The sequence below is a fragment of the Bufo gargarizans genome, chromosome 2, assembly GCF_014858855.1.
Source record: "Bufo gargarizans isolate SCDJY-AF-19 chromosome 2, ASM1485885v1, whole genome shotgun sequence".
Classification (NCBI taxonomy): domain Eukaryota; kingdom Metazoa; phylum Chordata; class Amphibia; order Anura; family Bufonidae; genus Bufo; species Bufo gargarizans.
In genome coordinates, this window is record NC_058081.1 from 332,745,251 (window position 1) to 332,761,559 (window position 16,309).

At 43.7% G+C, this 16,309-nt stretch overlaps 1 pseudogene; it reads right to left on the reverse strand.

The window, feature by feature from the left end:
• The window catches only part of LOC122925882, a 2,558,103-nt pseudogene that overhangs the window by 304,937 nt on the left and 2,236,857 nt on the right, over positions 1-16,309 (reverse strand).

Consider the following 16,309-nt stretch of genomic DNA (forward strand, 5'->3'; position numbering starts at 1 on the left):
TGCGACTTCCTCATCTTCCTGCTCCTGCTCCTCGACGGCTTGATCAATGACAACGCAATGCACGCTCCAAAAAGAAGGGGTAAAATACAATGTCACCGATGGCACCCTGGCTGCTACTGAACAGTTTGGTGATCTCATCAAATGGCCGCAGAAGTCTGTATGCGCTGCGCATGAACCAGCCACAGGCGTGGTGAAAAAAACAAGCTCTCCAGAACCTGTCCTGCCGCAGAGTTCGTACAGGTAGTCATTAACTGCACTTTTCTGCTGGAACAGCCTATCAAGCATATACAAAGTGGAGTTCCAGCGTGTAGGGTAGTCACAAATCAGATGTCTGGCGGGAAAGTGGTGTCGAGGCCATGTAAGATCTTCTATAATGGCCAGAGATTTTCCTGGCCTGCCGCAATACGACCTGGACCTCGAGGTATTTGGCAACGAATCGTTGCATGACTAAGTTCAGGACGTGAGCCATGAACGGCACCTGTGTCATTTTGCCCTGTTTCAGCGCGTCAGCAGATTGACACCATTGTCGCACACCACTTTACCAACTGTCAAATTGAGTGGAGTTAGCCACTGATCGGCCTGTGACTGCAAAGCTGAAAAGAGTGCAGGACTGGTGTGGCTCTTGGCTTCAAGGCACAACAGCCGCAGCACAGCATGGCAACGTCTCACCTGGCACGTCGAATAGATTCTGGGGAGTTTGGGGGATGCAGCGGAAGAGGCGGTAGCAGTGGAAAAGGATGCCATGGATTGCATGCTTCACGACTGTCAGAAGGTTCACCCAGTGGGCAGTAAAATTTATGTACCTTCCCTGCCCGTGTTTGATAGACCATGTTTCTGTGGTCAGATGTATCTTAGCACCGACACTGTGTGCCAGAGATACATTCACTTGCCACTGATATTGGCAATATTTCGTTCCGGGGACCTTCTATTGTGGTGTGCCAATGGCCACAAATTTTCTACAATCCGAGTCCACCAGTTTATATGGCAGTAGTTGGCGGGCTAGCAGTTCTGACAAGCAGCGGTTAGATTTTGGGCAAGAGGGTTATCCGGCGTCATCATCTTTTTTTGCTTGAACAATTGGGCCACGGAAGACTGCCTTTTGCCAGATGAACGCGACGACGGCACGGTAAATGGTGGAATGGAGGACAAATGGCAGGAGAGAGCAGAAGGAGAAGAGGCAGGACGTGGAGCACTGGGACTGTGGCTTTGTGGGTTCTGACGGTGTTGCTCCCACTGGGCTCGGTGTTGGGAGGCCAGATGCCTTCTTAAGGAGGTCGTCCCTAGGTGAATGTGGGGCTTACAGCGACTTATACGTTGACAGCACAGGCTGCAGATGGTAACACTATTGTCATCTGTGGACACGTTAAAAAAAGCACACACTGCAGAGCCATGTGTCGGCATCCTCAGAGCGCCAGATGTGACCGTGCATGGTGGATGGCTCGTTTGTAACTTTGTGTGGCTGCGGTAACGCAGCAAAACCGCAAACAAATGCTGCATTACCCAATTGCGCTATATAGAAAGTATATTATTTGTATATAAAACCCCTGCTTTAATCACTTTTTGGGGGGGGCAACTGGTATATCACACCAGTAGAAATTATTTGTTCCAGTAGCGTTTGTCACTCTGTGTAGCTGCGGTAATTCAGCAAAACCGCAAACAAATGCTGCACTACCTAAAGGCACTATATAGAAAGTATATTAATGGCATATAACACCCCTGCTTCAATCATTTTTTGGGGGGGACAACTGGTATATTACAGTAGTAGAAATTATTTGTTCCAATAGCGTTTGTCACTCTGTGTAGCTGAGGTAACGCAGCAAATCCGCAAACAAATGCTGCACTACCCAAATTCACTATATGAAAAGTATATTATTTGTATATAACACCCCTGCTTCAATCACTTTTGGGGGGGGGGGGCAACTGGTATGTATATGACACCAGTAGAAATTATTTGTTTCAATAGCGTTTGTCACTCTGCGTAGCTGCGGTAACGCAGCAAAACTGCAAACAAATGCTGCACTACCTAAATGCACTATATAGAAAGTATATTATTGGCATATAATACCCCTGCTTCAATCATTTATTTTGGGGGGCAACTGGTATATCACACCAGTTGAAATTATTTGTTCCAATTGCGTTTGTCTCTCTGTGTAGCTGTGGTAAAGCAGCAAAACCTCAAACAAATGCTGCACTACCCAAATGCAGTATATAGAAATGTTATTATTTGTATATGACACCCCTGCTTCAATCACTTTTTTGGGATGTCAATTTGTTGATCACACCAGTAGAAATGGTTTGTTCAAATAGCGTTTGGCACTCTGTATAGCTGCAGTATTGCAGCAGAACTGCACACAACTGCTCCACAATACAAATGCACTATAATATACTTTCTATGTTAGAAAGTATATTATAAGTATATCACACCCCTCAGTAAGTCACACCTATCGATAGCACACCTATACCAGTACTTAAAAGGACTTTTGTGGCCCTATTAGCTAGCATTTGGTGTCCCTAACAGTCTGTCCCTGCTCCACACAGCAACCTCTCCCTACACTGGCAATAGACTGAATATAAAATGGCGGCGAGATTGGGTTTATTAATTAGGTAGGGGGTATGTCCATGTGCTGAAATGTCTCAATTGGATGTCCTCTACCACCTGATGAATGTGTCATGGGTCAAAGTTCTTCACAATGTAAAAGACTATGGTGCCGCAAGGCCATCTCTAATCCTAAGGCTGGTGTTCCCTGTCCCTCTAACAATGGTAGGTCGAAATGTTACCTCTCATCTTGTGTATAAGTGTACAACTTATGTACTCTGCAGAGCCCTATTCTTCTTCCTTCCTGGTGAGTAACATGGGCGTCCTGGCGTTCTTTTCTTGGCTCAGCCTCAAGTACCCATAACCCTTCCATTAGCGTGCATTGCGTGGAGGAGAAAGTGAGTAATGAGGTAGGATATCACGCATTGTGTGAGGGTACACTCCCTTTTATATCCCATTTACATGGCTGTGCACCATGCTGCCTGGTTAGTGTACAGAACTGTATCTGAAGTGTTACTGGCAGTAAATACACAGAATTCAGTCCCTTCGGACCCCGAGTACATAGGTCACCCATAACTGACCACACATACATAGCTGGCTTCCCATGTTTATTTAGCTATACACACATGTTATTTCCGTGGTTAATAAGTCAGTGTTCACATGTGCATTGGAGGCTCCACTGCAGATTCCAGAAAAAGCAACCAAGGATGCCTTCACATTTCATGTGCACCAGACTGACGTGCATCAGCTGTGTAGAAGAGCTTTGTCATGGGGTGTATGCAGCATACTGTTTGTGAATGTTAGCTGTGTAGCATAGCTGTGTTTGTCTGAGGTGTATGCAGCAGCGCTGTGTGTATAATGTACTGACATTCGACCCCTTCACTTCATTTAAAGACTGCATATTGTATATACTGTTTATACATACCACTATGATTACATCATTTTTACTGAATCTATATGCATATTAGTGACCGCCAGACTACTGTATATGCACTCTACATAAATATCTGTATCTTGGATAAACACGTCTATGTGTACATGAACAATATATAGCTCCATTATTCTAGAAATACATATGCCCATGACATAGTCAAAATTAAAATTACCTAAAATTACCTGGCCTATATTAAGTAATTATCAACCATACAATGGAACTTTTAACTTTTTTTTATGCTTAATGTGTGATGTGACAATCATTTATCTTATTAAAGGTTAATAGGACCTAAACACAATTCATTAAAATTAATTTTTAAAAATGGCCAATGCCAGAGTGTAAAAAGCTATAAATGCAAGAACTGACTCCTTGTAATAGGCACAATTTGCAAACAAAGCATACAAGCCAACACTGTAACGCTCTTGCAACCAATTGTTCATAATAGCCTCAGAATTATCTGAATAGGCAGAAAGCCATGAGATGAGTGGGGAACAGGTGCCTTGGGGTCATAAATCATAATAAAGAGCTCGACAAGATGACAGAGACTAACAAGGTAATTATAACTTAAACAGTGCAACGTGTAAAGAATTAACCACACTTTCACTTAGATGTTCAGATTTTAATGTTAATGCAAATATAATTCAAGAACTGGCACATTATGCTTTTAGTACCTGTAAACTGTTTCCAACTGTTCGCAAGTAGTCTGCATCTGTAGCTTTGCATATCTGAATTTTATTTATTTTTTCCATGCTTTTAATCCATTTATTTGCTTGTCCTTGAGGATCGATTATAAGAGGCCACCGTTGAGCTGACATAACAATATTGGCATTTTCTAGGGAGAAACTGAACAATAATTTATACATTTAAGTTATTAAATATTGGTTTATTTAGAACTATCATCCTGTATATTACTGTCCATATATGCAGTGTAGGGACACTAACAGAAAGAGTCCTGTCCACCTAGGTTTGCAATTTGTATTTACATTTTTTAATTTAGATTAATTTTTCCTCTCTGGTAGAGCTCTCTTTATTCTTCTGGTTTACCTTCTCCTGCATTCAGTGGTGGACTAACATGCTCAGCAACTTCTCTGATCCCTTCCTTATCCCTTAATTTTTGTGTACTGGAGTGGCCAGGACACCTTTCATTTGTTCGTTCATTAATAACTACTTATAAATTCAGAGACATATGCAACTATATCTCCCTCTAGACAGTGGAGAAGGAAATTGTGGGGAGCATTACATACCATACATACTATATGTGAGGGACTATTTTCTATGCCAGGAAGGAAAGGTTAACTAGATCTAATTGCAGTGTATCCTGGGAGATGCAGCTGCTTGATGAGCTACTGACAATCTATACATATGGAGTAAGGTCCTTAAATTTTTTGAGTAAAACAGTTTTAAATGTATGGGCTAACCCCCTTTAACAATGGGTACTAGCTAATAGAATTGTGGGAAATAGGTAAATGTCAGAATGATATTGATATAAAACTTTGGGGAAGGCAGAGAATAACCAGCAACCAGTAAAGGGACTGACTAAAGGGAAACTGAGGACCAAAAATATTAATTCACATTTGTTTTCTTTTATTTATGCTACATTTGACCCATGTTATAGGATACAAAATAATACACCTACTTATCTTTTGGAAGACCATGGACTTGCCATTCCATTATTTTTATAGGATCTCCCAAGGTACCCAAAAGTCCTAATCCATCTGAGACTGGGATATTTTTGACTTGACACATATTGAACCAACATTATAAAATTTCCTTAAGGCAAAACAATGTTATATTATAAAGAGATAAGAAAACAGTGACATTCTAATAAATATTATTTCAGTAGAAAAGATTACATTTTCAGAATTGCAATTCAAGAAAATATATCCTTTAAAGACTATGGACACTTTTGGGACCAAAAGTAGTATTGGGACCAATAGTAATTGTGTCTTTTTAAGAATTTTATCAAAGTTGATGTTTAATAAACTTAGCCTAAAAGATATTGAGGAATGGCCTGTTCTACAGTTCTCACAATGAACAGAATTCTGCGCCTTGCTATGTAGTATTAATCATAGAATCTGCAGAACCCATAAGAAGCAACATTTTATTAGAAATCAGCCATTTATATGATCAGAACACAGGAAAGATGAAGGAGTATGACATGACTGTAGGTGATGTGTGCATACCAGCAGGTATTTCAAATCAAAACATTTAAAAATTGGCTTCAAAGTGTTTGTAGCCTTTAGTTGTTTTTCCCATGACTACAATTAGCTGAGGAATTTTAAGTGCTTATACAATTAATTATATCTAATATCTAAGACCTCTTGTCAATGTAATCACATTTTTTACCTCAAGTATCACATTAATTTTAAGCATATTATGTGGCTGCGAATTTTTTTGAGACATGCATAATTTAGAAAAATGTCATTCTTCCTACTATGATATGTTTAATATTCGTTAATAGAATTGCTATTTACCAATATCACTAGCAGCATTTTCTGGTTATTTAAATTACATTGTTAAGAGTGGTAGCACTCTAAGACCTCTGAGACAACATGCACTGAAAAATGGTCTTCTAGAGATGTGGTATTCTCAAAGATGGGTAATATATGATGGAACTGAAAATCTGTCACAGGAATAAAGGGCTGATGGTCTGAAAAAAAGTGTTCCATTGCAGTGATTTCACTGTATGTTGTGATAAAGTAGTAATGTGTATATATATATATATATATATATATATATATATATATATATATACACAATACAAGTTACAAATAGTAACATAAATCTAGCCATTATATACTTTAATTAAGTTCAGCAGCTGTAGTCTCTGCATGAATATTCTTATTTACATTTTGACAAATAAAGTGACTCCTTAACCCAAATAAACTTGATAAAAGTGCATTGTTTTTATTATAATAGCATTCAAAGTAGCACAAATGTAGACAATTAGACCTAAATCACTTGAAATTACAGCACCTACTCAAAATATACTTATAACCATGTCCACATACTAGCAGACTGCAATTCTTTAACATCCCTAAATTGTGTGCCTAGTGTTCATTGCCAGTTCATTTCCTGCTTGATAAAGCATGATGATTTTGAAGCAAACTAAAGTGAAGAAAAACATAGGCTATTCTTGTCCTTTTGTAAATGTACTGTAGTAGTCTTCATCGAATCCTTTCAGATAGAATTCTACATTGTCAGAAAAATCTAAAAAATATATACCAAATTTACTCAAGTAAATGTGCACCTATAAAAAATATTAACAGAATATATATGTATATATATATATATTTTTTTTATTTTTTTTTCACATTTTGTTATGTTGGAACCTTGTGCTAAAATAAAATAGAAGTAAAGTAAACATTATTCTTCATCATTTTGCACTCAGATGTTCTAAAGCTTTGCTAATTTATTGAAATGGAAAAACTAAAATATTGCATTGACATAAGTATTCAGACCCTTTATTTAGTAGTTGACACACATTTGGAAACTATTATAACCTCCAGTCTTCTAGGGTATGATGCCACAAGGTTTGCACACCTGTATTTGAGGATTGTCTGCCATTCTTCTCTGCAGATCTTCTCAAGCTCTGTCAGGTTGGAAGGGCACCGTCAATGGACCTCCATTATCAGGTCTCTCCAGAGATGTTGAATTGGGTTAAAGGCAGGACTATGGCTATGACTATGGACTATTGAATATGACACTATTCAAGGACATTGAGAGTTGTCTCTAAGCCCCTACTGTATTGTCTTGGCTGTCTGCTCAGGGTATTTGTCTTGTTGGAAGGTAAACCTAAGCCCAGTCTGAGGTCCAAATCACTCTGGATCAGGTTTCCATTAAGAAGATCTCTGTATTTTGCTCCATTCTGCTTTCCCTAAACCCTGACCTATCTCCCTGTCCCAACTGCTGAAAAACGCACAATATGATGCTGTCATCACCATTATTCACTGTAAGGATTGTATTGGTCAGGTAATGAGCAATGTCTGATTTCCTCCAGAAATGATGCTTAGTATTGATGCCAAAAAGTTCAATCTTGATTTCATCAGACCAAAAAATCAGTCTGAAAGTCATTTGGTGTTTTTTTTTTTTGTGCAAACTTTCATGTTTTTTAATGAGGAAAGTTTTTTTTTTCTGGTCATTCTCCCATAAAGACCAGATTGGTGGAATGCTGCAGTGATGGTTGACCTTCTGGAAGTTTCTCCCATCTACACACAGGATCTTTGGAGTTTAGCCAGAGTGACCATTGGGTTCTTTGTTACATTTCTTACCAAGGCCCTTATTCCCTGGTTACTTAATTTGGTGGGGTGGCCAGTAGAGTTGAGCGAACACCTGGATGTTCGGGTTCGAGAAGTTCGGCCGAACTTCCCGAAAATGTTCGGGTTCGGGATCCGAACACGATCCGAACTTCGTCCCGAACCCGAACCCCATTGAAGTCAATGGGCACCCGAACTTTTCGGCACTAAAACGGCTGTAAAACAGCCCAGGAAAGGGCTAGAGGGCTGCAAAAGGCAACAACATGTAGGTAAATCCCCTGCAAACAAAAGTGGATAGGGAAATGAATAAAAATAAAAATTAAATAAATAAAAATTAACCAAAATCAATTGGAGAGAGGTCCCATAGCAGAGAATCTGGCTTCCCGTCACCCACCACTGGAACAGTCCATTCTCAGATATTTAGGCCCCGGCACCCAGGCAGAGGAGAGAGGTCCCGTAACAGACAATCTGGCTTCATGTCAGCAGAGAATCAGTCTTCATGTCATAGCAGAGAATCAGGCTTCACGTCACCCACCACTGCAACAGTCCATTTTCATAAATTTAGGCCCAGCACCCAGGCAGAGGAGAGAGGTCCCGTAACAGACAATCTGGCTTCATGTCAGCAGAGAATTAGTCTGCATGTCATAGCAGAGAATCAGGCTTCACGTCAGCCACCAATGCAACAGTCCATTGTCAGATATTTAGGCCCAGCACCCAGGCAGAGGAGAGAGGTCCCGTAACAGAGGATCTGGCTTCATGTCAGCAGAGAATCAGTCTTCATATCATAGCAGAGAATCAGGCTTCACATCACCCACCACTGCAACAGTCCATTGTCATAAATTTAGGCCCAGCACCCAGGCAGAGGAGAGAGGTCCCGTAACAGACAATCTGGCTTCATGTCAGCAGAGAATCAGTCTTCATGTCATAGCAGAGAATCAGGCTTCACGTCAACCACCACTGTAAGAGTCCATTTTCATAAATTTAGGCCCAGCACCCAGGCAGAGGAGAGAGGTCCCGTAACAGACAATCTGGCTTCATTTCAGCAGAGAATCAGTCTTCATGTCATAGCAGAGAATCAGGCTTCACGTCACCCACCACTGTAAGAGTCCATTTTCATAAATTTAGGCCCAGCACCCAGGCAGAGGAGAGAGGTCCCGTAACAGACAATCTGGCTTCATGTCAGCAGAGAATCAGTCTTCATGTCATAACAGAGAATCAGGCTTCACGTCACCCACCACTGTAAGAGTCCATTTTCATAAATTTAGGCCCAGCACCCAGGCAGAGGAGAGAGGTCCCGTAACAGACAATCTGGCTTCATGTCATCAGAGAATCAGTCTTCATGTCATAGCAGAGAATCAGTCTTCATGTCATAGCAGAGAATCAGGCTTCACGTCACTCACCACTGTAAGAGAACATTTTCATAAATTTAGGCCCAGCACCCAGGCAGAGGAGAGAGGTCCCGTAACAGACAATCTGGCTTCATGTCAGCAGAGAATTAGTCTGCATGTCATAGCAGAGAATGAGGCTTCACGTCAGCCACCACTGCAACAGTCCATTGGCATATATTTAGGCCCAGCACCCAGGCAGAGGAGAGAGGTCCCGTAACAGAGGATCTGGCTTCATGTCAGCAGAGAATCAGTCTGCATGTCATAGCAGAGAATCAGGCTTCACGTCACCCAACATTGGAACAGTCCATTGGCATATATTTAGGCCCTGGCACCCAGACAGAGGAGAGGTTCATTCAACTTTGGGTAGCCTCGCAATATAATGGTAAAATGAAAATAAAAATAGGATTGAATGAGGAAGTGCCCTGGAGTCCAATAATATATGGTTAAGGGGAGGTAGTTAATGTCTAATCTGGACAAGGGACGGACAGGTCCTGTGGGATCCATGCCTGGTTCATTTTTATGAACGTCAGCTTGTCCACATTGGCTGTAGACAGGCGGCTGCGTTTGTCTGTAACGACGCTCCCTGCCGTGCTGAATACACGCTCAGACAAAACGCTGGCCGCCGGGCAGGCCAGCACCTCCAAGGCATAAAAGGCTAGCTCTGGCCACGTGGACAATTTAGAGAACAAGAAGTTGAATGGGGCCGAACCATCAGTCAGTACGTGGAGGGGTGTGCACACGTACTGTTCCACCATGTTAGTGAAATGTTGCCTCCTGCTAACACGTTGCGTATCAGGTGGTGGTGCAGTTAGCTGTGGCGTGTTGACAAAAGTTTTCCACATCTCTGCCATGCTAACCCTGCCCTCAGAGGAGCTGGCCGTGACACAGCTGCCTTGGCGACCTCTTGCTCCTCCTCTGCCTTGGCCTTGGGCTTCCACTTGTTCCCCTGTGACATTTGGGAATGCTCTCAGTAGCGTGTCTACCTACGTGCGCTTGTACTCGCGCATCTTCCTATCACGCTCCAGTGCAGGAAGTAAGGTGGGCACATTGTCTTTGTAGCGTGGATCCAGCAGGGTGGCAACCCAGTAGTCCGCACAGGTTAAAATGTGGGCAACTCTGCTGTCGTTGCGCAGGCACTGCAGCATGTAGTCGCTCATGTGTGCCAGGCTGCCCAGGGGTAAGGACAAGCTGTCCTCTGTGGGAGGCGTATCGTCATCGTCCTGCCTTTCCCCCCAGCCACGCACCAGTGATGGACCCGAGCTGCGTTGGGTGCCACCCCGCTGTGACCATGCTTCATCCTCATCCTCCTCCACCTCCTCCTCATCCTCGTCCTCCTCGTCCTCCAGTAGTGGGCCCTGGCTGGCCACATTTGTACCTGGCCTCTGCTGTTGCCAAAAACCTCCCTCTGAGTCACTTCGAAGAGACTGGCCTGAAAGTGCTAAAAATGACCCCTCTTCCTCCTCCTCCTAGTCCTCCTCCTGGGCCACCTCCTCTTCCATCATCGCCCTAAGTGTTTTCTCAAGGAGACATAAAAGTGGTATTGTAACGCTGATAACGGCGTCATCGCCACTGGCCATGTTGGTGGAGTACTCGAAACAGCGCAACAGGGCACACAGGTCTCGCATGGAGGCCCAGTCATTGGTGGTGAAGTGGTGCTGTTCTGTAGTGCGACTGACCCGTGCGTGCTGCAGCTGAAACTCCACTATGGCCTGCTGCTGCTCGCACAGTCTGTCCAGCATGTGCAAGGTGGAGTTCCGCCTGGTGGGCACGTCGCATATGAGGCGGTGAGCGGGAAGGCCGAAGTTACGCTGTAGCGCAGACAGGCGAGCAGCAGCAGGATGTGAACGCCGGAAGCGCGAACAGACGGCCACCACTTTATGTAGCAGCTCTGACATATCGGGGTAGTTGTGAATGAACTTCTGCACCACCAAATTCAGCACATGCGCCAAGCAAGGGATGTGCGTCAAATTGGCTAGTCCCAGAGCTGCAATGAGATTTCGCCCATTATCACACACCACCAGGCCGGGCTTGAGGCTCACTGGCAGCAACCACTCGTCGGTCTGTTGTTCTATACCCCGCCACAACTCCTGTGCGGTGTGGGGCCTGTCCCCCAAACATATGAGTTTCAGAATGGCCTGCTGACGTTTACCCTGGGCTGTGCTGAAGTTGGTGGTGAAGGTGTGTGGCTGACTGGATGAGCAGGTGGAAGAAGAGGAGGAGGAAGCCGAGAAGGAGGAGGTGGCAACAGGAGGCAAAGAATGTTGCCCTGCGATCCTTGGCGGCGGAAGGACGTGCGCCAAACAGCTCTCCGCCTGGGGCCCAGCTGCCACTACATTTACCCAGTGTGCAGTTAGGGAGATATAGCGTCCCTGGCCGTGCTTACTGGTCCACGTATCTGTGGTTAGGTGGACCTTGCTACAGATGGCGTTGCGCAGTGCACACTTGATTTTATCGGATACTTGGTTGTGCAGGGAAGGCACGGCTCTCTTGGAGAAGTAGTGGCGGCTGGGAACAACATACTGTGGGACAGCAAGCGACATGAGCTGTTTGAAGCTGTCTGTGTCCACCAGCCTAAATGACAGCATTTCATAGGCCAGTAGTTTAGAAATGCTGGCATTCAGGGCCAGGGATCGAGGGTGGCTAGGTGGGAATTTACGCTTTCTCTCAAATGTTTGTGAGATGGAGAGCTGAACGCTGCCGTGTGACATGGTTGAGACGCTTGGTGACGGAGGTGGTGGTGGTGTTGGTGGTACATCCCCTGTTTGCTGGGCGGCAGGTGCCAACGTTCCTCCAGAGGCGGAGGAAGAGGCCGAGGCGGCAGCAGCAGAAGAGGCCGAGGCGGCAGCAGCAGAAGAGGTAGCAGGGGGAGCCTGAGTGACTTCCTTGGTTTTAAGGTGTTTACTCCACTGCAGTTCATGCTTTGCATGCAGGTGCCTGGTCATGCAGGTTGTGCTCAGGTTCAGAACGTTAATGCCTCGCTTCAGGCTCTGATGGCACAGCGTGCAAACCACTCGGGTCTTGTCGTCAGCACATTGTTTGAAGAAGTGCCATGCCAGGGAACTCCTTGAAGCTGCCTTTGGGGTGCTCGGTCCCAGATGGCGGCGGTCAGTAGCAGGCGGAGTCTCTTGGCGGCGGGTGTTCTGCTTTTGCCCACTGCTCCCTCTTTTGCTACGCTGTTGGCTCGGTCTCACCACTGCCTCTTCCTCCGAACTGTGAAAGTCATTGGCACGACCTTCATTCCATGTGGGGTCTAGGACCTCATCATCCCCTGCATCGTCTTCCACCCAGTCTTGATCCCTGACCTCCTGTTCAGTCTGCACACTGCAGAAAGACGCAGCAGTTGGCACCTGTGTTTCGTCATCATCAGAGACATGCTGAGGTGGTATTTCCATGTCCTCATCATCAGGAAACATAAGTGGTTGTGCGTCAGTGCAGTCTATGTCTTCCACCGCTGGGGAAGGGCTAGGTGGATGCCCTTGGGAAACCCTGCCAGCAGAGTCTTCAAACAGCATAAGAGACTGCTGCATAACTTGAGGCTCAGACAGTTTCCCTGATATGCATGGGGGTGATGTGACAGACTGATGGGGTTGGTTTTCAGGCGCCATCTGTGCGCTTTCTGCAGAAGACTGGGTGGGAGATAATGTGAACGTGCTGGATCCACTGTCGGCCACCCAATTGACTAATGCCTGTACCTGCTCAGGCCTTACCATCCTTAGAACGGCATTGGGCCCCACCATATATCGCTGTAAATTCTGGCGGCTACTGGGACCTGAGGTAGTTGGTACACTAGGACGTGTGGATGTGGCAGAACGGCCATGTCCTCTCCCAGCACCAGAGGGTCCACTAACACCACCACGACCATGTCCACGTCCGCGTCCCTTACTAGATGTTTTCCTCATTGTTATGGTTCACCACAACAACAAAAATATTATTTGGCCCAATGTATTGTATTCAAATTCAGCGGGATATAAATTTGAGGCCTAGTATTTAGGCGCTGGGTGACCGGTATGGATTTAGTGACAGAATTAGACTTGGAAATGCACAGTAGCGTGTGTGTGAAGTTATTCTGAATGACCCTATGTGCACCTTGAATATTATATACCCTTTTAGGGATAGATTTCAAATAGCTCTGATATAGCAGAAACCACTAAATTATGAAATTGCTAAATTGGGAATTGTATTTCAACCCTGAACAAAAAATGTGCTTTAGCGGACACTAAATAACTTGCCCAGCCACAACAGTACAGCGGTAACGACAGATTTAGCGGGATATTAATTTGAGGCCTAGTATTTAGGCGCTGGGTGACCGGTATGGATTTACTAACAGAATTAGACTTGGAAATGCACAGTAGCGTGTGTGTGAAGTTATTCTGAATGACCCTATGTGCACCTTGAATATTATATACCCTTTTAGGGATAGATTTCAAATAGCTCTGATATAACAGAAACCACTAAATTATGAAATTGCTAAATTGGGAATTGTATTTCAACCCAGAACAAAAAATGTGCTTTGACGGACACTAAATAACTTGCCCATCCACAACAGTACAGCGGTAACGACAGATTTAGCGGGATATAAATTTGAGGCCTAGTATTTAGGCACTGGGTGACCGGTATGGATTTAGTGACAGAATTAGACTTGGAAATGCACAGTAGCATGTGTGTGAAGTTATTCTGAATGACCCTATGTGCACCTTGAATATTATTTACCCTTTTAGGGATAGATTTCAAATAGCTCTGATATAGCAGAAACCACTAAATTATGGAATTGCTAAATTGGGAATTGTATTTCAACCCTGAACAAAAAATGTGCTTTAACGGACACTAAATAACTTGCTCAGCCACAACAGTACAGCGGTAACGACAGATTTAGCGGGATATAAATTTGAGGCCTAGTATTTAGGCGCTGGGTGACCGGTATGGATTTACTAACAGAATTAGACTTGGAAATGCACAGTAGCGTGTGTGTGAAGTTATTCTGAATGACCCAATGTGCACCTTGAATATTATATACCCTTTTAGGGATAGATTTCAAATAGCTCTGATATAGCAGAAACCACTAAATTATGAAATTGCTAAATTGGGAATTGTATTTCAACCCTGAACAAAAAATGTGCTTTGACGGACACTAAATAACTTGCCCAGCCACAACAGTACAGCGGTAACGACAGATTTAGCGGGATATAAATTTGAGGCCTAGTATTTAGGCGCTGGGTGACCGGTATGGATTTAGTGTCAGAATTAGACTGGGATATGGCCAAAAAATAACCACACTATTGCTGGTTAAATGCACTTGGTGTGACAGCTTGACCAGAGCTTGACTCTGCCTAATCTCGCCCTACTGTCGCAGCCGCAACCTCTCCCTACGCTAATCAGAGCAGAGTGACGGGCGGCGCTATGTGACTCCAGCTTAAATAGAGGCTGGGTCACATGGTGCTCTGGCCAATCACAGCCATGCCAATAGTAGGCATGGCTGTGACGGCCTCTTGGGGCAAGTAGTATGACGCTTGTTGATTGGCTGCTTTGCAGCCTTTCAAAAAGCACCAAGAAAGCGTCACAAAAGCGCCAAGAAAGCGACGAACACCGAACCCGAACTTTTACGAAAATGTCCGGGTTCGGGTCCGTGTCACGGACACCCCAAAATTCGGTACGAACCCGAACTATACAGTTCGAGTTCGCTCATCCCTAGTGGCCAGCTCTAGATAGAGTCTTGGTTGTTCTAAACTTCTTCCATTTAATAATTATGGAGGCCACTTTCAGTTCAGCAGGAAATTTTTTTTCCCCTTCCAGATTTGTGCCTCCACACAATCCTGTTTCTAAGCATCACAGGCAGTTATTTTCTCCTTGTCAGATGTAAGGCCCCAAATAAACAGGGTGTATATTTCCAAATAATATCCAGTCAACTGAATTTACCACAATAGGACTCCAGTCAATGTGTAGAAACATCTCAAAGATGATCAAGAGAAATGGCAGGTCCCCAGAGCTATATTTTAAGTGTCATAGCAAAAGGTCTGTATATACATGTCCATGCAAAATTTTAGTTTTTCCTTTTTAATAAACTTGCAAACATTTACAAAATTCTGTATACATTTTTTTTAAGTGGTATTTTAGCAAAAGGCTGCAACATAATAAAATCTGAAAACAGTGAAAGGGTCTGAAGGCTTTCCAAATGCATTGTATATTAAAGATATATACAAATGGTCACATGACACAAAAGGATCCGGTCACTGCCACAGAAATAAATTGCCTTTAGCCACATCAAACCAGATATTTTAAGCGAGGGAGCCCTGTGGAGCATCACAGACTGTGAAGAGAAGGAGCAGGGAGCAAGCGCCAGGAACAAGGTAAGTAAGCTTCCCTTTACAGGTCGGCCAAGTGTGGGGGGAGGTTGCCAAACACCGCCCCCATTCTTGCACAACCTCTTTAAGTAAGATAGGAGGCTGATGATATAGCAAATACAGGGAAGTTTTAATTGCTATATAGATGCATATAGATGGTGTCTTTGTATGCTTCTCTATAATAACACAACTCTTGCATAATCAATTGAAAATCGATGATTGGCAACTGACAATTAGCTACACAGATTATGAAAAGCACGGTACAAAGTATATTATGCAGTCTTCAGTCAATGGACATGTACACAAAAGCATGTCTTATTTTTTAAGCAGTACTACATACTTGTCGGAAATCTGCAGTGAATGGGCCCAAATAGGCCACAATGCCAGCGCTTAGCAACATATCTCCCACTATGTTCTGGTATGTATCTTCCAGTTGTATAGCTATACCCCTCCAGCGTTGCTTTTCTCCACCAAGCCGGTTAATTAGCTTTTCCGCTCGATCCAGCTTCAACCTTAAAATAAGTAACATGCATATGTTTTGACACTGGCTATTATGGAATTATGAACAATTCAAAAGCAGCATGAGCATTTTTCCTTAATCACATTGCCCCACAAAGGTTGCTTTCCAGCTGTTATTTTTGTACGAAAGCCAGTTGACAGAATAATTTACTAGAAATGATTAGGCTAGTATTTTTAGAATTTTCTGGTACACATAGTTTCATTTACATATTTAATCTGAAATCTTTGGTCAGAATCACTGAGAAGTCTGAGAAGTGACATTACTGTGTGGCGCTGTATTGTAATACTGCCTGACAAAGTCATTAGTTGAATGAGGACCTCCGTTGTGTCTCATATTA